Source organism: Stegostoma tigrinum, chromosome 27 (assembly GCF_030684315.1).
Source record: "Stegostoma tigrinum isolate sSteTig4 chromosome 27, sSteTig4.hap1, whole genome shotgun sequence".
Classification (NCBI taxonomy): Eukaryota; Metazoa; Chordata; class Chondrichthyes; order Orectolobiformes; family Stegostomatidae; genus Stegostoma; species Stegostoma tigrinum.
Window position 1 is genome coordinate 11,359,214 of NC_081380.1, and position 23,129 is coordinate 11,382,342.

Consider the following 23,129-nt stretch of genomic DNA (forward strand, 5'->3'; position numbering starts at 1 on the left):
ATGGAATTTAAAAACAGGGAGGCTATGCTGCAGGTGTATAATGTGCTGGTGAGGTCACGCCTGGAGTACTGTGTACAGTTTTGGTTTCCTTACTTGGGAAAGGATGTACTGGCACTGGAGAGGATGCAAAGGAGGTTCACCAGGTTGATTCTGTAGTTGAGAGGGTTGGCTTAAGGTGAGAGATTGAGTAGACTGGGACTGTACACATTGGAAGTTAGAAGCATGACGGGGGAACATAGCCTTACAATAAGGGGGAACAGATTCAGGACTGAGTATATTTGTGGAAACTTTTGCTATCTATTTTTATATTTTCTATTTCTTCATACAAAGGGCTGTGAATCTGTGGAATTCCCTGCCCAGTGAAGCAGTTGAGGCTACCTTGAGTGTTTTTAAGGAAAAGAAAGATACATTTTTGAACAGCAAAGAAATTAAGGGTTATGGTGACCAGGTGGGCAAGTGGAGGTGAGCCCACGAAATGATCAGCCATGATCTTATTATGTGGCAGAGCAGGCTCGTGGGGCCAGATGGCCTACTCCTGCTCCTATTTATGTTCTTATATACAGTACCAGGCCAACCCTGCTTGGGTAGTCAGAGTCAAGATTCTCTGCTGATAAGGGGAGGGGAGACAAATGATGGCTCGAGCACGACTCATCCTGCCCTATTATGGGCTGTTTTGCTCCTAGAATGAAAGAGAGGCAGATATTGTGGATGATGAAAGTGGGTGGGACCAATATTACTGTTGGTGCAGTTGGGGAGGTTTCTGAGGGACTCAGCAAGCTGAGCAGAAGTGGTGAAGGCATGCATGGTGAGTGGTGCCATAGGCTGAGGCGGGTGTGGGTAAGATGTTGCAGGCATTAACAAGAATGTCAACAAAGAATCTTGGGTAGAAATTGGTGCAGTGGTAGATATAGAGGAGTGTGAGGTCATAAAGTTCCAAAAGAGACAGGCCCTTTAACCCAAACTGATCCATGCCAACCAAAATGTCCATCCACACTAAGCCCATTTCCCTGCACTTGGTCCATATCCTTCTCAACCTTTCCCTTCCATGCAGTCATCCAAATGCCTTTGAAATGCTGTTAATGTGTCCACCTCAACCACTTTCACTCACAGCTCATTCTATATGTATACTATCCTCTGTGTAAAAAAGTTGTCCTTCAGGTTCCCATGTATCCTTTTGTCTCTTACCTTAAAATTATAGCCAATTGAGACTGTCGTAACCTGGGTGGTAACTTTAGATATGCTCATGTTGATGGATTGTGGAATACATTGCTGATTTGGATGGTGTATACATCCAGCAGGAACTCAAGGGTACTGCTGTCTCACAGTCTGACATTTTTAGGGCAAATGTCAAGAACTGTGCAGAGAAGCTCTGAACTGACAATGCTTGTCCAGGTGCATACCAACCTTTTATATATGGCACCAGAAAATGCCAGTCAATTTCAGGATCTCTAGTTTTCAAGCTGCCTTGGAAATGACAAAATAGGGATGAAATTGGATGTGATTCTTTCTACAGGGGTTCAAATGTCAAACAATGCAATCAATGAGCTTGCAAAAATGCAACGGGAAACCTCCTGTTACGGTGAGAATCACTCCGCCGGACTTGGAGTGACTCACACTTTGCCAAAATACCATAAGATTTAGCCTCATGAATCCACTGCCATTGATGCCCACACCCAAGGAACGGATAAAAATGAAAACATCTGCCTTTTCCTCTTTTGTCACCTATCTTTTCTGAACATAGTTATTTTCACTGGAATAGTTTCCAAGCTCCTCCTGTTCTCCAGCACCTTTTTCACAACTCAATTTAAATACCGAACCATTCTACCACAGCAGTCAGTGTCTGGGGATCAGAAATTGGCATAGCCTTGCACACAATTATGCCAAATTGGCCTTGCATTTAGAACACCTGATAATACATCCAGGATGTAATTCTTTCGTGGGATTTGCAGACTTGAGGGCAAATCTGGGCTGACAGACCCTTGTAGTATTTCTGTGATAGTTTGACACATGATTTACTCTGTTTATGTGCAAATCATTTCTTTTGGTATTCACTCATAAGAAATATTTTTACAGTCATTTTGCAATGCATAATTGCATTGATTGAATTCATGAGAAAATGAAATGACACTAAATACAAATTTAATAGAAGAAAAGTAAGGCCATTTTGCAACTGAAAATGACAATAGGATCAGAATGAATGCCCTAATTATTGATTCTGTGTTTAGCAACGGAACCAAATAAGTACACAAAGTTGGTTATTTAACTCTGTGCTCTAAAATGAGCTCCCGTCGAATATATAAGTTCTAAAACTACTTAGAGTAAGATGAGGCAAAAAGTTTTCATTTAGTGAATATTGTAACCCAAAAGTTTTATATTTTTTTTGTATTTCCATTAAAATATACAACTGCATGAATAATTTCATAGAATGCTTTTCTATAAGATATGTAATAAGAGTAAGCTTCAAATGCAACAGGAAGTCTGAACTGGCTTAGCAAATGTTTGCCTTTATAAGGGCTGTATGATTTATCATTGAAAGCCTTTTTCATTCTTCCAGTACAGTACGAATGGAAGTGTCAGCGAAAAAGGCACATCTATTCAGATTCCTTTACTGCAGAATATTTATGAAAATCTTGATTTGTGCCTCAACTTACATTCTTGAAAACATACCCTTTTCAACCTCATGACATACCATGTTAAATTCAACCCATTCCAATTTAAACTTGCAGCAACATTACAATTTTCTGCAAACAAACAATCAGCTGTTTTTATCAATTCTGATGTTTTTGTTATAAAGGTGTCATATCCAATACAACTGTGACCATGGTGCATGATCCCTCATCCTCTTTGATTTGTTCCAACCTCTGATATGTTTAACAACACAACTCCCCACTTGTCTCCTCCATTGTACAGCTGTTGTCTCATTCAACTCTTACATATCTTGTCAAAACCAGAGATTGAAGGTCTAGGCCTGAACTGTCAGCCTTCCTGCTCGTCTGATGCTTCTTGGCCTGCTGTGTTCATCCAGCTCGACACCTTGTTATCTCACATTCTCCTGTAATTGTTACTTTTCCTGTTCATGCATTCTCACCTTTGGAGTCATCCAAGGATCAACCTATAATTCTTTTCCATTTCTTATTTCGATGTTATCCCTCAGTGAATCATCTGAAAGTACAGTGTCCAGTTCCAAATGTGCCCTTGAGATATCCAGTTACTTACTTAATTGACACTTCTCTTGACTCCTCTACTGTCACTATGTTGTCAAATTGTATGAAGCCTGCTCCTAGATGCCCTATTTAACTGTTGGGAAGCCTGAAAAATTGGCCTACGTCAAACAAAACAAAAAAATCCAAGCTATTGGGTTCCTTCTCTTCCCTGGCCAAGAATTCAGGCTGAACCAGAATATTCACTCAGCATTCTATTGAACTACTGAAATACTATCAGCGAAAATTCTATAAGGGAAAGAAAATCAGCACAGCTGTCAGGAATTTAAATTTGTAAAACAATTAGGACCTCTGAAAAGTTGTCAGTACATACGATTTGTGTGGATTTGCAGCAAGTTGAAAAAAAGAACCTCAACAAATGAAGGCATCATAAGCTTATAAAAGTAGTTAGTTTGATGGGAGTGATACTATGAACCAGCAGAATTTGCCAGAACTGTTTAATGATCTACAGAAGAATTTCACAAGTTTTATAAATTTATTGAAGATTTCTATTTGTGTTTCTCTATTACTTTTTGGGTTTTTGTCAGAGTGAGTCTCTGTGGAATGAAGAGTTTGATGGCATGTGAAAGATGCATCATGTGAGGCAGCAGTGGCTTAATGTTTTACTCACTATTTTTGTATGTTGAACATGGGAGAAGGATCTTCCCGATTGATAAGTCTAGTAGCTAAATGAATTATCAGAGAGGTTATTTTGTTTATTACTGTTGGCCTATTACCAAACATTTATGTCCTGCATATTATGTCCTGCATTTAAGGAGCAGGATGAAAATTACAACTCCTGCTATGCTTCCAGGACAGGTGAAATCGCTAAATAAATGATGTTGCCAAAGATGAAAAGATTTGGGGTGTGGTCATCCGCAACATACTGGCACTAGGAAAAAGCTGAACTGTTTGAAGGTGTAAAATGATATGAGAAACTTCCCATGAGTACCTTTGAGTAAGGTACCATGTAGCTTTCAATTCAGTTCATCAGGGATCGGGAACAGGCATTTACAGCAGTGAGTGCCTTTTTCCCAGTCCCTCTCATTTTCCCTCACCCCATGAATCTGCATTATTTACAGCCTCCCAATCATTTCCCTATCCATGTAAATGCTTGCTGACTATCCAATTACTTTCTCTTTGCTTGTGCTCACCCAGAACATGCTCACTGATCCTCCAGTGGCTCTGCTTTTTCTCCACAATTCCTGTTCTATTTCTTGATTGTGCTGTAGGTATAAATATTTTGATTCAGCTGCTCATAACCTTGATTCAGTCAGTTCAGGCTGCCTTCTTCAGTCAGTAATCATTCACAGAATCTCCCCTTTTCTTGCAAATCCTCTGACAAATTCTCTTTCTCTCCTTGTCCTTGTGTTTTTTTACATTGTATTATCGGTTCTGACACTGTGTCAGGCTTAGCTGCATGTTGCCAACCTATCCTCAGCATGCAGTGGCACAATACCACAGTCGTCTGCTCTGTTGCCAGTTCAAAGTCAAGTAACAACTCTTGGAGATATGAGAATTAATAAAAGGTGGAGTAGGCAGGGAAACTGAAATGCAGAAAAACTTCATAACATGCTAAGATAAGGAATGCTGTTGAGACAGGAAGAATGAGCTTCGCTGGTCAGAACAAATCAGGGAGCATTTAAGGCCACATGGCATCACAACAGATAGAGATAGAAAAATATTGACTGGAGCACAATTTTATAAATTAAAAAGCGAAGGAAGTATATTCTTTTCTGAAGCATCTTTGTCCACAACATCAAGAAGATGAAGGTAGCTACAGGTCAAAGAATCAACGAGAAATGAAAGCCCACAGGCTCATAGCTTAAGATAACAAAGTGTGAAGCTGGATGAACACAGCAGGCCAAGCAGCATCTCAGGAGCAAAAAAGCTGACGTTTCGGACCTAGACCCATCATCAGAGAGAGGAATGGGGAGAGGGTTCTGAAATAAATAGGGAGAGAGGGGGAGGCGGACCGAAGATTGATAGAGGAGAAGATAGGTGGAGAGGAGAGTATAGGTGGGGAGGTGGTGAGGGGATAGGTCAGTCCGGGGAGGACGGACAGTTCAAGGAGGCGGGATAAGGTTAGTAGGTGGGAAATGGATGTGCGGCTTGAGGTGGGAGGAGGGGATAGGTGACAGGAAGAACAGGTCAGGGAGGCAGGGACGAGCTGGGCTGGTTTTGTTATGCTGTAGGGGGAGGGGTCGAGCTGGGCTGGTTTTGGAATGCTGTGGGGGAAGGGGAGATTTTGAAGCTTGTGAAGTCCACATTGATACCATTGGGCTGCAGGGTTCCCAAGCAGAATATGAGTTGCTGTTCCTGCAACATTTGGGTGGCATCATTGTGGCACTGCAGGAGGCCCATGATGGACATGTTGTCAAAGGAATGGGAGGGAGAGTTAAAATGGTTCGTGACTGGGAGGTGCAATAAACAACTGCACCTCCCAGTCGTGAAACATTTTAACTCCCCCTCCCATTCGTTAGACAACATGTCCATCATGGGCCTCCTGCAGTGCCACAATGATGCCACCCGAAGGTTGCAGGAACAGCAACTCATATTCCTGCAGCCCAAAGGTATCAATGTGGACTTCACAAGCTTCAAAATCTCCCCCTCCCCCACAGCATCCCAAAACCAGCCCAGCTCGATCCATCCCCCCACAGCATCACAAAACCAGCCCAGCTCGTCCCCGCCTCCCTAACCTGTTCCTCCTGTCACCTATCCCCTCCTCCCACCTCAAGCCGCACCTCCATTTCCCACCTACTAACCTCATCCCGCCTCCTTGACCTGTCTGTCCTCCCTGGAATGACCTATCCCCTCCCCACCTCTACTCTCCTCTCCACCTATCTTCTCCTCTATCCATCTCCGGTCCGCCTCCCCCTCTCTCCCTATTTATTTCAGAACCCTCTCCCCATCCCCCTCTCTGATGAAGGGTCTAGGCCCGAAATGTCAGTTTTTGTGTTCCTGAGATGCTGCTTGGCCTGCTGTGTTCATTAAGCTTCACACTTTGTTATCTTGGATTCTCCAGCATCTGCAGTTCCCATTATCTCAGGCTCATAGCTTAACATTGAGTTTGTGAAACATCTGTATCAAGAAGAAGAAAATGAAAATAGCTGGCAGGGTCAGGATTTGAAAGGACGTGCACTTGTCACGATTTTGAACAATGATGACATGACAACTTGGATAAATGTGATGACTGTGAACAACCAATTTTGGTGGAACATGGGCCAGAATAAGTTCAGCAGATAAATTTCCCTAAAGATTATAATCAAACAAAATTCTTAATAAATCATTATAAAAGGATGCTTGTCAAGGGAGAAGAGATGCAGCATTAGAAGTTAAAGAATGAGCATCTTTATGACACAGAAGGTAATGTGAAATATGGAAAAGATATACAAAATGAACTGATGCAGCTCTTAGCCAACACTATCAACAAGAAAACATTACAACAATTGTTCAGACTGTCCCATACTTTTCAATTATTCTTAGTTATGGAACAAATGCAGGGCACTTTGAAAAAATCATTCACCTTGTGGATGTAGCTTTGTACTCGATAAATTGTGAGCCTGTATGTATGAAGGAATATTTCCTGTGACTTTTGCAACTAAACACAATAATGGTGCTGATTTGAAGGACACTATCCTTCATTAATTACAAGTGGTGTCAATGTCTTTTGACTACTTATCTGGATAAATTTATGATAATGGAAGCAATACAAAGGGGAAAGAAAATGATGTGGAAAATAGCTCGCTGTTTTTATTTTATCCATGAGCCTTGTTTGTTTGCTGCGGTACATTTACTTTAAGTTCAGCTGTTAATGATACTACCAAGAGTCACTTGGAGGCAACACCTTCTCCGAATAGTACAATGTGTTTTTAAATTCCCAACTTCAAGATGTAGGTAGAAGTTCGGATGATGCGAATCTTACAAGGACTAACACTGACTGAAACAAGATAGGAAAGTTGAATTAATGACTTACAATCACTTCACTCTCAGTTGGTATCAATAATGCACCAGTTGAAATCTCTGTTAACATTACCATAACAGGAGAGTGCCTGACAATATCTTACGAGTAGATGCATGGGCACATGAAAAAGGCCTTTCTAGTTTCAAGTTTGTGGTTTTCCATATTTGTGTGGTATGACATCCTCTTTAAGGTCAAGAAATTTGATATATCTGTTAAGGAACTAAAGAAACCAAGAAGTTTCTTATAAAATGAAGGAGTGAGAAAGGATCTGAAAAACCATTGATTGATGCTTGGTAAAGCGTGGAGAATTTACACACAACAGCACACCTTAAAATGGATCTGGACCATACTAGGAGAAGGAGGGAGCAGCCTACAATATGAAGCAGATGATGAGTCTATTCAGAATCGCCGGAAAAAATAAAAAAATAACTTTCATATGGCAGTTTTTGACAGAACAGTATCAACAGTTAATGGAAGATTCTCATACTGGTGTTAAATTAATTTTCCATTTGGCTTCCTCTGTGATATTCACAATTTGTAGAATAGCATGTCAAAGCAAATTACAGAACCTTGTTGAAGTCAATGCAAACTTTAAAAATGGAACTCTTAAACCTACTGATGCTTCAGAACAATGCACTCAATTATTAAATATTGGAATGAATTCATTATTCACAAGATGTATTGAAATTTGTAGACAAAAATAAGCATTCCAGATCTTAATCACTTCCTGTGCAAAAAACATTTTTCCACATATCACGTTTGCTTCTTTTACTAATTATTTTAGATCAGTGCCCTCTATTTCTTGAGTGAGAACATTTTCTTCCTATTTACTTTATCCCAGCCTCTCATAATTCTGAATATTTCAATCAGGTCTCCTCTCAGTTTTCGCTTCTCAAAGGATACAGTCCCAGCTTCTCTTATCTATCTTAATTAATGAAATTCTTCATTCCTGGGACCATTTTCATAAACCTCTTCTGCACTCACTCTAATGCATGCAGATCTTTCTTAAATTGCAGTGCCCAGAATTTTGCAGCTGAGGTTGAACTAACATCATATATAACCTCAAAGTAAACTCCTTGTTCTTGTATTCTACGTCCCTGTTAATAAAATCTAGGATACTTATGCTTTACTAAATTTACTGCCTTCTCTCAATCTGTCCTGTCACCTTTAATGACTCATGGTCTCTCTGCTCATGTTCTCACTTTAGAATATCCTTTATCATTTCTCATCCCTCCACATTCTCCCCACCAAAATGTATCACCTCACATTTCTCTGCATTGAACTTTACCTGCTACCTATCCATCCACTCCACCAACTCATCTTTTGCACTTCTACACTATCCTCACAGTTTACAATACTTCTAAAAGTTGTATCAGCTATATATTTTGAAATTATACCATTTACATAAAGGTCAAGGTCATTCATAGATATATCAGGCAGGTCTCAAAATGATTTTTCTTTTTCAAGGTTTATTCTTCAGATTTTCTCAAGGACTACTTTTTAATTTTCAGAGGCTTGGTTTTACATTCCCACTAACTCATTTATCAGATGTTGTCATGTAATTACAATAACTTATGTATTTCATTTCAGTAAACTAAAAAGTGGAATGTGGACACTGCTTCATAGCTAAAATATACAAAGGCAGATTTTTTTTCTGCCGCTTGAAGATCAAGTGGTATATTGTAGTGTAGACTTTGGCTATATAAGACTACGATACCTTTTGAAGCAGTGAGGTGGATAAATTTTACATACATGGTGGCACCAGGAGCCTTTGAGTTGGGCAACAGCCTTTGGATTGGTCCAGCGCATTTTGTTACAGGCCTGTGAGTACAGTGTAGGCAAGCACAACTAAAAGCTTACAAACAGGGAATATCTTTCTTTCTCTTCTGTCTACATAAGTGAAAAGACAAACAGACGACTCAAAAGAAAGATTTCTAATACAAGAAATGACCGAGTTTCACCCAACTGCTGTTGAACCAATGATTGGCTATTGCTCAGACAACATTGTGTTATCATTGTCAAAATCAAAAGAACTGAGAAATAACTCTCCACCTTTGTGTTCTGGACTTTTAGTCTACATGAAGCTTTAGCATGTCTATATTTTGCCACCCAAATATTTATGTCAAATTGTCTGCTTTGTTCCTCTTATTTGTGATTGATGTGCATGTTTGCGGGCTTTGAAGGAGTGTGGTTTAAGTTGCATAGTGGTAAATTATAATTTTTTTCCATTTGTTAAAGAGTAATTTTGTCTACAATAAATAGTTATTTTCTTATTACTGCTGTAGCCTGGTGTGAATTATTTTACTCTTAATCATCAATCTGTCAAGAAAAATAATCATTTTGGTGGAATAATTGAGTAGTTCCACATTTGTGATAACAAGGTGTAGAGCTGGATGAATACAGCAGGCCAGGCAGCATCATAGGAGCAGGAAAGCTGACGTTTCGGGCCTAGACCGAAAGAAGGGTCTAGGCCCAAAACATCAGCTTTCCTGCTCCTATGATGCTGCTTGGCCTGTTGTGTTCATCCAGCTCTACATCTTGTTACCTCAGATTCTCCAGCATCTGCAGTTCCTACTACCTCAGTTCCATATTTGTGATGGCTTGTGGAATAGTGGTGCTCAGTACACTTATTCCAACTGAGTCATTGCAATGTTTGTTGACAAGTGGAGTATTTAGATTAAGACAGACTGAATTATAGAATAATTAATTATCTTCAATAATATCAATTCTCCATTAAACTTAAAGCCATAACAATAACACAAGCATTAATCTTCTGGACACTACAGGTATTTAAATTAATACAAACTGGTAGACATAGCTAACAGAACCTGTTTTCAAAATACACTTTTACAAATGAAAAGCCATTCCCTAAACACACATTTTGTAGGTTGGTAATATCATAGATAATGCATTTTCACTGCATATGCACAAAGTTGGAACATTTAACTAGATATTTACAAACTTATTCGCTGCATCTCAGATCTTAATTTCAAACTTAAATTTAACAATTGGGCGTGTTCATTACAGTTCAATCCACTGCATTTTTTTCTCGTGTATTCTGAACTCAAATTGCCCTAAACCAAACATTCCATATACATTTCTGAGGAAGGGTCACCGGACCCAAAACATTAGCTCTGCTTTCTCCTTCACAGATCCTGCCAGACCTGCTGAGCTTTTCCAACAATTTTGTTTTTGTTCCTGATTTACAGCATCCACAGTTCTTTTGGTTTTTATTCCATATACATTTGCAAGGAATTCATTATCTTAGTGATCTAAAGTTTGGTTGGATTCCAGTTACTGTGTATTCTTTTGTTGTCTGGTTTAAAACCCTTTTCTCCTTTGTAACCTACCACAACTCCACACACACTGTTGCAGCCTCCTTCTCTGCCCATACTTTCTTACAGTCTTTAACTTCCTCCACACTCCCACCGTAATCTACTTCTCTACCCTCAGCAACCTTGTTCTTTTGTCATATCCTTCTGACAACCTTCATTCCCCATTACACCCCATTTAGAGCTGCCTCCTTCTGCCTGATGCCTACATTCTGGAACCAGCAGACGGAATTTCCAAATTTGGCAAAAGGCCCATGTGCACTTGGGAAAATGTCCTGCCTCCCAGTCATTGGTGGCTCTTGGTGGCATCCCTGCACTAGCTTTCAGCCCTTCCATTGTCCAGACTCTCGCCATTCTTCCCAGCTCAGTTGCTGTCGGCTCATGGCCTCAATATATGACCCCTGTTCCTGCCGCGTTGTCTTGAACCTATCAGCAACAAAGAAAGCACTTTTTCTCCATCTGGTTTTCCCCATGAGTGGAGTTTCCAAGATGATTTCAGGGCTTTAGAGGCCTACATTGCATTCCCACCCCGTTGCCCACTGTTGTGCATTTTGAGCATTGATATTAGGAAAAACAAGGATCCCATCACTGACAGCAGGGAGCCCCACAACAAGGCTACTACCAACAGAAAAAATATCCAGTAGCAATTACTGTTTCATGTCGGGCAGTCAATTTTGTATGCAAGTTATACTGTCTTTTTTGTAGAGCAGTGTCGCCATTAAACATGCTGGCTACCTAAGAGTTTCCATGATTACAAGTCCAACTGTTTGGAAAGTGCCTGAATGATCTTGTGTGACACAGTTTGAGGTGTTGCAAAATGTGCAGGACCAGAGGAACATAGTGCAGCAGAGCAGTGAGTCGCTGAGGCCATTGAGAAGCTAGACTACAGATAACAATTACCTGTGATAATTTTTAAAGGCTGTGAGTGTGGTACCATTTTACAGTATATACTTTTGCAAGTTAATTGTTGGGGGAGGGTGGCAGACTGGCATACTGACTACTTGCCTTAGGAACCAAAAATTTTCCCTGGCCTTGAATGTTTATATTGCTCTTGAACTAAATGTGTGATCAAAATTTGGAAACCCTTGGCTGAGTTGAAGGGTCATTTTTTGAGTAATCATCACGAAATGTAAGTCATTACATTTTCAGAGGTTGATATAAATAAAAGACTGCAGGCAATCACAATATCATATGTTATAACTGTTTCTGCACAGCGTCCGGCAGAAATCCAAAGACTTTTAACATTCAGCCTTAAATTTACCTACCCTCATAAAGAATGGTCCCATCCAATTGATTTGACACATTCAAATACTCGAATAGTGAGAAATAAGTAGATGACACATAACAGGCTGGGGCTTTTTTTCTCTAGAAAGGAGAAAATTGAGTGGCAACCAATAAAGAGATCTTTTAAAATTACGAACTCAGGGTTACAAATAGCAAATAGTAAAGTGGAGGCTTTAAATTGAAATGGTAAGAATTGAATGTAATAAAAACTTTTGCAGAAACCTCTTTTATAATCCAGAGTGTTTAGAATGTGGAACTCACAACCATAAAGAACAGTTTAGGCAAACAGCACAGTTAAATTTAACACAAAACCAAGTATGTACATTAAAAATGAAGGAATGGAAAGATATATTTATTGGTGATTTCGATACTGATAAGAAGAGATGAGGCATGAATGGAACATCAAAAGATCATGAACCTCTGCCTGACAATGATTTAAGTTACATGAAAAGAGGAGAGGAGGATGTCAGAGATAGTAGGAGCCGCTGATGCTAGAGAATCTGATATAACGAGGTGTTGAGCTGGATAAACATTTTCTGAAAATTTTCTGAAGAGTCTCAACCTAAAATGCCAACTTTCCTGCTCCCCTGATGCTGCTTGGCCTGCTGTCATCATCCAGCTTTACACCTTGTTACATTAGAGAAGAATATCATATGTTTTTATTAAGTATTTATCTGCTCATATCACTAAGAATGGCTTTGAGTTTATTCCACATTAATGAGGAAAGTATGAGCATTTTGCAAGATTTTGGATAAGGAACAGTTGTTGCGAGTGATGAGTAAATATGTCACTCTGAGACAGGCAAGAAGGGGTAAGATAAAGGAACCTTGGATAACAAGAGCGGTGGAGCTTCTCGTGAAAAGGAAGAAGGTAGCTTACATAAAGTGGAGGAAGCTAGGGTCAAGCTCAGCTCAAGAGGATTACATGCAGGCGAGGAAGGAGCTCAAAAATGGTCTGAGGAGAGCCAGGAGGGGGCAAGAGAAAGGCTTGGCAGAACGAATTAGGGAAAACACCAAGGCATTTTACACTTAAGTGAGGAATAAGAGAATGGTCAAAGAAAGAGTAGGGCCGATCAGGGATAGCATAGGGAACTTGTGTGTGGAGTCTGAGGAGGTAGGGGAAGCCCTAAATGAGATTTTTGCTTCTGTCTTTACGAAAGAAAAGAACTTTGTAGTGAATGAAACCTTTGAAGAGCAGGTGTGCATGCTGGAATGGATAGAGATAAAGGAAGCTGATGTGCTGAAAATTTTGTCAAACATTAAGATTGACAAGTCACCAGGCCCGGACCAGATTTGTCCTCGGCTGCTTCGGGAAGCGAGAAATGAAATTGCTTCGCCACTTGCGAAGATCTTTGCATCCTCACTCTCCACTGGAGTCATACCTGAGGACTGGAGAGAGGCAAATGTAATTCCTCTCTTCAAGAAAGGAAATAGGGAAATCCCCGGCAATTACAGACCAGTAAGTCTCACGTCTGTCGTCTGCAAGGTGTTAGAAAGAATTCTGAGGGATAGGATTTATGACCATCTGGAAGAGCATGGCTTGATTAAATGCAGTCAACACGGCTTTGTGAGGGGCAGGTCATGCCTCACAAACCTTATCGAGTTCTTTGAGGATGTGACTAGAAAAGTTGATGAGGGTCGAGCTGTGGATGTGGTGTATATGGACTTCAGTAAGGCATTTGATAAGGTTCCCCATGGTAGGCTCATTCAGAAGGTCAGGAGGAATGGGATACAGGGGAACTTAGCTGTCTGGATATAGAATTGGCTGGCCAACAGAAGACAGTGAGTGGTAGTAGAAGGAAAATATTCTGCCTGGAAGTCAGTGCTGAGTGGTGTTCCACAGGGCTCTGTCCTTGGGCCTCTACTGTTTGTAATTTTTATTAATGACTTGGATGAGGGGCTTGAAGGATGGGTCAGCAAGTTTCCAGACTACACAAGGTTGGAGGTGTCGTTGACAGTATAGAGGGCTGTTGTAGGCTGCAGCGGGACATTGACAGGATGCAGAGATGGGCTGAGAGGTGGCAGATGGAGTTCAACCTGGATAAATGCGAGGTGATGCATTTTGGAAGGTCGAATTTGAAAGCTGAGTACGGGGTTAAGGATAGGATTCTTGGCAGTGTGGAGGAACAGAGGGATCTTGGTGTGCAGATACATAGATCCCTTAAAATGGCCACCCAAGTGGACAGGTTGTTAAGGAAGCATATGGTGTTTTGGCTTTGATTAACAGGGGGATTGAGTTTAAGAGTCGTGAGATCTTGTTGCAGCTCTATAAAACTTTAGTTAGACCGCACTTGGAATACTGCGTCCAGTTCTGGTCGCCCTATTATAGGAAAGATGTGGATGCTTTGGAGAGGGTTCAGAGGAGGTTTACCAGGATGCTGCCTGGACTGGAGGGCTTATCTTATGAAGAGAGGACTTTTTTCATTGGAGAAAAGGAGGAGAGGGGACCTAATTGAGATATACAAGATAATGAGAGGCATAGATAGAGTTGATAGCCAGAGACTATTTCCCAGGGCAGAAATGGCTAACACGAGGGGTCATAGTTTTAAGCTGGTTGAAGGAAAGTATAGAGGGGATGTCAGAGGCGGGTTCTTTACACACAGAGTTGTGAGAGCATGGAATGCGTTGCCAGCAGCAGTTGTGGAAGCAAGGTCATTGGGGTCATTTAAGAGACTGCTGGACATGGTCACAGAAATTTGAGGGTGCATACATGAGGATCAATGGTCGGCACAACATTGTGGGCTGAAGGGCCTGTTCTGTGCTGTACTGTTCTATGTTCTATGTTCTATTTATCTTATGAGTTCTGAGAGAACAATAGCATATTCATTCATCAAACTGAGTACTTCACCAGTGACTCAGTTACAGGTGTCTGCTCTCAACAACAAGCCATCATAGCTGGCATGCCTGCAGCAGTCACAATTTATGTGAGGCTTTTGCACTCATGCAAAAATGAGAAATAATTGTTAAATTTCTGGCATTTTGAATAATGGACTTGAGAATGCCTATTTTGTTGGAAGTTTAGCAATGCTTTGTCTATTTATTATTCAGCTATGGTTCTAAATTGCAGCTTTCTGACCTGCAGCCAATCACCCAAGCAGATGCCATCATCAGCTTAATATGAAATAAAAAAAATTGTGGTGACATGTTAGACTCAAATGTTAAAATCAAAAGAAATATTTTGACCACCAACAATTTTCTCTTCTCTGCAAACTAAACTCCTTAACTCTGAAGTGTCTATGATCTCATTACAATATTAAAATGAAAAAAATTCTACTGTACAATATTTCACCAGCGTACAATTACACTATATGAAGAGCCAACTGACAAAGTGCTACTGACTGCCATTGTGATGAAACAGAGTAAGTAGCTCATCACTTACTAAGATTGACCATATGTTGATTTTATGGACTGATACTGATGATCCTAAAACTTGTCCTGAACTGCAGCTGACCTGAACTCATTGCACTTTCAGGTGGAACAATGGCTCAGTGGTTAGCATTACTGCCTCACAGCACCAGGGGCTGGGGTTTGATTCCGGGCTGGGGTGCAATTCCAGCCTTGGGCAATTGCCTGTATGGAGTTTGCATATTCTCCCTGTGTCTGCACAGGTTTCTGCTGGCTGGCCCAGTTTCCTCCCACAGTCAAAAGATGTATGGGTTAGGGTGGATTGGCCATACTAAATTGCCCATAGTGTCCAGGAATATGCAGGGTAAGTGGGTTAGCCTGGGAACTGCAGTGTTACAGGGATAGGGTAGGGGTGTGTCTGGGAAGGATGGTCTTTGAAGAGTTGGTGTGAAATGGCCTGCTTCCACCCTGTAGGGATTCTGTTTGCTTAATCTGCAGTTAACTACAATCTTCATGAAGGAATGCTTAGTGTAGAGGCCTACAGTTTTTGTGGAATTTTATCCAGCAAGAGCAGATGGGATTAGGAGTGGGTAGCAGTGAGGGTTATGAGAGGGGAAACTAAGCCTGTCAGAAAGCCCTTTCAACCCACCAACGTTTGGAATTGCAGCACATTAGGTTGTCTGAGAAAATCATGACAGTAGAACTATCAATTTCAATATGCTAATCATTTACTTACAGCATTATGAATAAGGCTTCTGCAGTTGCGGATCCTTTGGTTTCCTGGACATCCTAGAACTCACCAGTTACTGGAAACAAGGCCGGAACATGGTGGTAATTGAGGGGGAAACACAGGAAATAACACTGAAACATCACAGGTGCTTTCTTGTGTGCTTGCATGAAAGGACTTACTCATAGCAAATACGTTAAGAGATTTTGCATCTTCAGAGATTAATTAGACAATATTGGATATTTGTATGTCTGATATCCACTTTTCAAAACTGATCTATCAACTCAGCACAGGCAGGGGTCATCCTGTTTCACTTTACATTTCAGACTAAGTGTAGGATGACAAGTGGTACCAACAGAAACTGCAGGGGCAAAAGCAGCAGGAACAGCATGAATGGGGGCAGTAGGAAGACACTAACGAAAACAGCAAGAACAGCATTAACAGGAGCAGGAGGAAGAATACTAATGGTGACAGCAGGAAGTGCACTAGAAAGCAGAAATGCATGAATGGGGCAGCAATAAAGAACATTAAAATGAGCAGCAGGAAAAGCATGAAAAGGCACAGCAGCAAGGACATTAATAGGAGCGGCAGGAACAGTAATACAGGGGCAGCAGCAGGAGCATTAATAGATGCAGCAGGAACAGCACTAACAGGAGAGTAGTAGGAGCATGAATAGGAAAACTACAAAGAAGAAGAGGTACAGCATGAACAGGAACTGTAGAAGCACACTACCAGGAGCAACAGGAAGAGTATTAACAGGAGCAGCGGGAAGTGCACTAATGGGAGCGCAGGAAGTGCACTGACAGGAACAACATGAAAAGCAGTAATAGGAGCAGCAGGAAAAGCATTAGCAGCAGCAGCAAGTAGAACAGTAACAGGAACAACAGCAATAGCAGTAACCACAGAAGCGGGAGAAGCAGTAACAGGAGCAGCAGAAAGAACAGTAACAGGAGAGACGGAAGAGTACTAACAGGAGAGCAGGAAGAGCAGTAACAGGAGCAGCAGGAACGGTACTAAGAGGAGAGCAAAAAGAGCAGTAAGAGGAACAGCAGGAAGAACAATAACAGGAGCAGCAGGAAGAGCAATAACAGGAGCAGCAGGAAGGGCAGTAACAGGAGAGAAGGAAGAGCAGTAACAGGAGCAGCAGGAAGAGCAATAACACGAGCAGCACGTACAGCAGGAAGAGCAATAACACGAGCAGCATGTACAGCAGTAATAGGAGCAGCAGGAAGGGGAGTAACAGGGGAGAAGAGTACTAACAGGACAATAGGAAGAGCAGTAATTTAGATAATGAAGACCAGTAACAGGAGCAACTGGACGAACAGTAACAGGAGCAGCAGGAAGAGCATTAACATAAGCAGCAGGCATGGCAGTAACAGAAGCAGCAGGAAAAGCATTAACAGGAGCAGCAGGAAGAGCATTAGCAGGAACAGCAGGAAAAGCATTAACAGGTGCAGCAGGAAGAACACTAGCAGGAGAGAAGGAAGAATACTAACAGAAGAGCAGTAACAGGAGCAGCAGGAACAGCAGTAACAGGAGCAGCAGGAAGAGAAGTAAAAGGAGAAACAGGAGAGCATTAAGAGGAGTAGCAGGAGCAGCAGGTAGAGCATAAACAGGAGAGCAGGATGAGTACTAACAGGAGAGCAAGTTTAGAGCAGTAACAGGAGCAGCGGGAGCAGTAGTAAAAGGAGCAACAGGATAGTATTAAGAGGAGCAGCAGGAACAGCATTAATAGAAGCAACAGGTAGAACATTAGTAGGAACACTGAGATGCACAGTAACAGGAGCAGCAGGAAGAGCACAAACAGGAAGGCAGAATGAGTACTAACAGGAGAGCAAGTGGAGCAGTAACAGGAGAAGGAAGAGCATTAACTGGTGCAGCATGCAGAGCAACATTATGAACAGCAGTAACAGGAGCATCAAGTACAGCGGTAAAAGGAGCAATAGGTAGAGGAGTAACAGGAAAGGCAGGATGAGTATTAACAGGAGCAATGGGAAGAGCAGTAACAGGTGCAGCAGGAAGAGTATTATCAGGAGCAATAGGAAGAACAGTAATTGGAGCAGCAGGTAGAGCATTAACAGGAACAGTGGGATGAACAGTAACAGGAGAAGCAGGAAGAGCATAAACGGGAGAGCAGGATGAATACTAACATGAGAGCAAGTTTACAGCAGTAACAGGAGAAGCAGGAAAACCATTAACAGGAGCAGCATGGAGATCATTATTAGGAGCAACATGAAGAACATTAACAGGAGCAGCATGTACAGCAATAATATGAGCAGTAGGTAGAAGAGTAACAGGAGCAGCAGTAAGAGTATTAACAGGAGCAACAGGAAGAGCAGTAACAGGAGCAGTAGATAGATCATTAGCAGGAACAGTAAGAATAACAATAACGGGAGAGGCAGGAACAAAATTAACAGAACAGGAAGAGCACTAAAGGGAGCAGCAGGTAGAGCATTAGCAGGAACAGTGGGGAGAACAGCAATGGAGCAATAGGGCGAGCAGTAATAGGACAGCAGGAAGCATATTAACAAGAGCAACAGGAAGAGCATTAAAAGGAGCAGCAGGAAGAGCAGTAATAGGAGAACAGCAAGAGTACTAACAGGAGTGCAGGAAGAGCAGTAACAAGAGCAGCAGGCTAAGCATTAACAGGAGCAACAGGAAAAGCATTAACAGGAGCAGCAGGAAGACCATTAGCAGGGAGTAGTGGGATGAGCAGGAACAGGAGCAGCAGGAAGAACAGTAAAAAGAGCAACAGAAAATGCAGTAACAGGAGCAGTGGGAAGAGCAGCAATAGCAGGAGTAGGTAGAGTAGTAATAGAAGCAGCAGGAAGAGCAGTAACAGCAGCAGCAGTTACAGCAGTAACAGGAGCAGTGGGAACAGCAGCAATAGAAGCAGGTAGAGCAGTAACAGAAGCAACATGTAGAGTTGTAACAGGAGCAGCAGGAACAGGAACAGCAGGTAGATCAGTAACAGGAGCAGCAGGCAGAGTTGTAACAGGAGCAGCAGGAACAGGAACAGCAGGTAGATCAGTAACAGGAGCAGCAGGCAGAGTTGTAACAGGAGCAGCAGGAACAGCAGTAACAGGAGCAACAGGTAGAACAGTGATGGGAGCAGCAGGTAGCGTTGTAACGGAACAGCAGGTAGGGCAGTGACAGGAGCAGTGGGAAGAGGATTAGTGGGGCTGCAGGATGGATACTAATGGAGATGGTAGGAAGAATATTTAAAAGGCAGTAGGAAGACTATTAAAGCGGCAACAGGAAGAGCACAAATGCTTAGCAGGAGATTGAGGTGCAGCAACAACAGCAGTATCAGCAGGAGCCATATGTACAGAAATGATCTTCTCCTTATAGATTGGCAGCTCCACTGATGAGGGTGACATGCAGAGAATTGTACGTCATAAGTTTTGATACCACTAAAGTGTATAGGCTGAGTATCAGCTTCATTGGCATGTCAGAACACTGAAATTTTGGGGGACTCTGGGTCCCATGTCAGGTGATGATAGACATTTGCAGCTTTTTGAAACATGTCCTGATGTCAAGTGGGCCTGGTAGCTGTTGCTGTCAACTCAGCACACCCTCAGTCCCTTATTCTGCAGATCCTTCTAGGTCACTGCTAGAAACATGTGCAGCATACTTAGCAACACTCAAATGAATCAAACAGGGACTGCTAGTTGATTTGCCAGTTTATATCAATTTTGCCAGCTATTATGCAAGCGCAAGTGAGTAGATGCTTAGGCCTGGACTCTAGCTGGCTTTCCATTGGTGGAGGACACGAATGACTGTTTGCATGATTTACACATGGTAGCCCCAGATAACCTAGGCCTATCGACAAAATGCAAGAACTTGCAGTTGGTGTAGCAGTGCATGATATCAAGCAGATATTTGCAAGTTTTCTATGTTGATCCCATGCTAGCTTCATCCCACAGCAGACCAATTTCCCTAATTTCTTCATACCTTAAAGAAGGTTTGGCAGCTGTCTGTTCAAAGATAAGAGACACCCATGTAAAACATGGTGTGTGGCACTGATGAGAAACTTAACCAATGAGACCAAGGTGTATTACAGTAAAAAGGCATTTAACAGATGTGTCACTGAACAATCAGCATGCTAAAGGTGCATTTTAGATACCTGGAAAGATAAGACAGCATCCTTCAGTACACACCAGCTAATGATCATGGGCCACAAGACAGTATGGGGCCCCCAAGTCAGAGGAAAAGGAACTGGACACCCTTTGTATATAGTTTTGTCCCATCTGCTCATGTTCATCTGTGATTTACCAGGTAAAAACCCAGCCACCTTCCGTCCACTGAACAGTGAATATCTAAGTTGGTGCGTGATTTGGAAAAGTTTTGTGACGGTGCTCTGTCTGAGTGAGTGATCTCCTCTCAGCCAACCATCCTCCTGCACCAATTCCTGCAGGATGCTTGAAGACCCTGTGTGAAATTGAAACCCTTCATCAGTACAGTCAATGTGAGAATGTTTCAATTGGTCATTTACTCATGATCACATTTCACTCACTGACGATATCACAATAACCAGTGAGTGCTTTATGCCACGTGGCTGTGATAGTAATAGTTCATTCTATTTCGGAGTAACTGGGAGGCCTTCAACACCAGCCCAGTGTGAGATGGCTCAAGGGACATTTCCAGTTGGCTGCCTTTCCTTTTATTCTATGTTCTCATCTCCTGCAAAAAGGGAAAGAATAGACCTATGAGAAAAAAGGAATGTACTGATGGATGGAGACCATTTGTTGAGACATGGCATTGCATAAAGATGAGGGAATGGCTTGACACTGCATAAGATAAAGGTGAGTATCAGTTGTGGATGAACAGAAGAATTGCACAGATGGAGGGATGGGTCTAACTGTGACAACTTTATGTGCTAGAGTCGGGTTAGCATGATACACATGTCAGGATTTAGTTGAATTAGTCATTGTATTTAATCACCTTTTAGTTCACTAAATTAATACTGACAGTGAATCTGCAAATTTGTCATTACACCTGTTGCTGACTTTATCTGTCCCTTCCAACTGTGACTTCTTGGCTTCACTGTAGGGTTCTTCCTCCCTTTGCAGGGAACTGCAGCTTCCTTCAGGCCTATAGCATCATTTACAGCCAAGCTTCAACAAAATGAAGTGCAGTCTTTTAATGTGCAAATTCCATTATGCCACTTTGTTGCACCTGCTCTCAGCTGAAAATCTATCAAATTTAACATTTCAAAGTTCTTTTTAATAGTGAAGTTGAACTAGAATCATGCAGATCACCATGTTGCTTGCTCAGATGAGTAGTAAATTAACCTGAAAATAATATTTTTATGCAACTGCTAGCTACATTCCCTCTACTACAAAGCAGCACACGGTCAGTTATTGTAATTTAAGTATAAATGGCAGAGCAACTTCAGGCAAAGGGCAGATGCATGGTTAAACTACTACAAATGTAACAATTCTGATGAAACGTCACTGGACCCAAAATTTAGACCCTACTTTTTCTCCACAGATACTGTGAAATCAGCTGACATTTTCCAACAATTTCACGTTTTGTTTCAGATTTCCAGCATCCACAGTTCTTACTTCTATTTTAGATATAAATTGAGATTTTTTTAATCAGTCTGATTTTTTCTTCCTTCTCTGTTTTTGTATCTGTATTTGATTTAACATTGACTTAGTCTCTCTGATTAGTGTACCTTTAGTCTTTCCTCTGTTAACTTTATAATCTTAAAATCTGATTAGATAGAAACACATAAATTTCATCAAGCTGTTCATTCGAGTCCGATGTTTCCATTGCCGAACAGGTGTCAGCTTGCACTTCCATCTACTTGCCTTTCAACTGTCTAAAATTCAAGTGTACAAGCATTAGTCTATCTAATGGCAGGTCAGTTACTAGTTAAACATCCAAACTGGACTCAAAATGGTGACTTTGTTTCTCTGTCCACAGATATTTCCACATCTGCTGAGTTTCACCAGTTAAGCATTGTTCACTCATACTATCTCCTATAATTCCCTTATTCAGATGGTTTGATTAAGCTTCATAATACAATAGTCTTAACACTACTTGCAGTTCAACCATTACATTCATATTTCTATGAGTAGGTGATGATGCCAGTATATGTGGATTATCTTCCAAAACTTTTAAAGAAGTTTATGGTCACTGGTTACATGTTGGTGCTCTGTTTGAACCCCTGGTCAGATCAATTAACTCATAAGGCCATGAATCCAAGTGGAACTTCAGATCTGAAAGGGTTAATATTGTGTCAGTGAACTTAGCTAACATTAGTATTGATATTGGTAAGGTTGAGTCTGGCAAGTAATTGTGATTGTAAAATTAGAACCATAGAATCCCCACAGTGTAGAAACAGGCCCTTTGGCCCAACTAGTCCACACCAACCCACACAGCATCCCACCCAGACCCATTCCCCTGTAACCGACCTAATCTACACTTCCCTGAACACTGCAAGTAATTTAGCATGGCCAATCCACCTAGCCTGCACATCTTTGGACTGTGGGAGGAAACCGGAACACCTGGAGGAAACCCACGCAGACTTGAGGAGAATGTGCAAACTCCACACAGAGAGTAGAATCAAACCCGGGTCCCTGACGCTGTGAGGCAGCAGTGTTACTCACTGAGCCGCTATTTTTTTTCAAATAACGGAAAGGACACGTGTGGGATCAGGAAGAGACATTGTTGGAATATGAGGTATGAAAATAACATCACAGAGGATGAGGAAAGCCTCATTATTTTAGGTATTTGTTATTACTTAATACACAATACTTTATTTGCAAAATGAATTACAAGAAAAACATAGAACCAGTGAAAGCTTTTGTCTGTGAGATGCTTAGTGCCTGGTCTATTATGCCTCAGAGCTACGTATCACATGCAATTTTACATGTTAATTATGCAACAAGGTTCTTTGGTGCTCTTCTCATGAAGTTGTGCAGCCATAGAAGTGGGAATGTTTGCCACTGTCAGGATTATGGTATTCTCACCACTAGCATCATATTTAAAGGCCAGCTCCACGTCACTTCACATATTGAAAGTCAGGAATTTTTCACACTGTGGTGCTAGACCATTATGGAATAGAAAGGAAAGCTCATACTCATCTTCACCAAGTAGGGACCTAGAATACTCGTGGACAGGAAGGCTGTTATTTTCCATCAGAGTAGACCAGGAGGCAATAGACTCAGATGGCAGCTGAGTCAGTGATCTGTCCCAGGTGAAGTAAGATACCAAGCAGTACAAGAAGAAGATCAATGATCTTCTGCGCCTTTCAAAGGTCATTACCAT

At 41.5% G+C, this 23,129-nt stretch overlaps 1 protein-coding gene across 2 annotated transcripts in view; it reads right to left on the bottom strand.

Annotated features, from left to right (window-relative positions):
- Positions 1 to 23,129, bottom strand: part of tmem132e (transmembrane protein 132E) — a 583,956-nt gene that overhangs the window by 23,109 nt on the left and 537,718 nt on the right. The window lies entirely within an intron of this gene.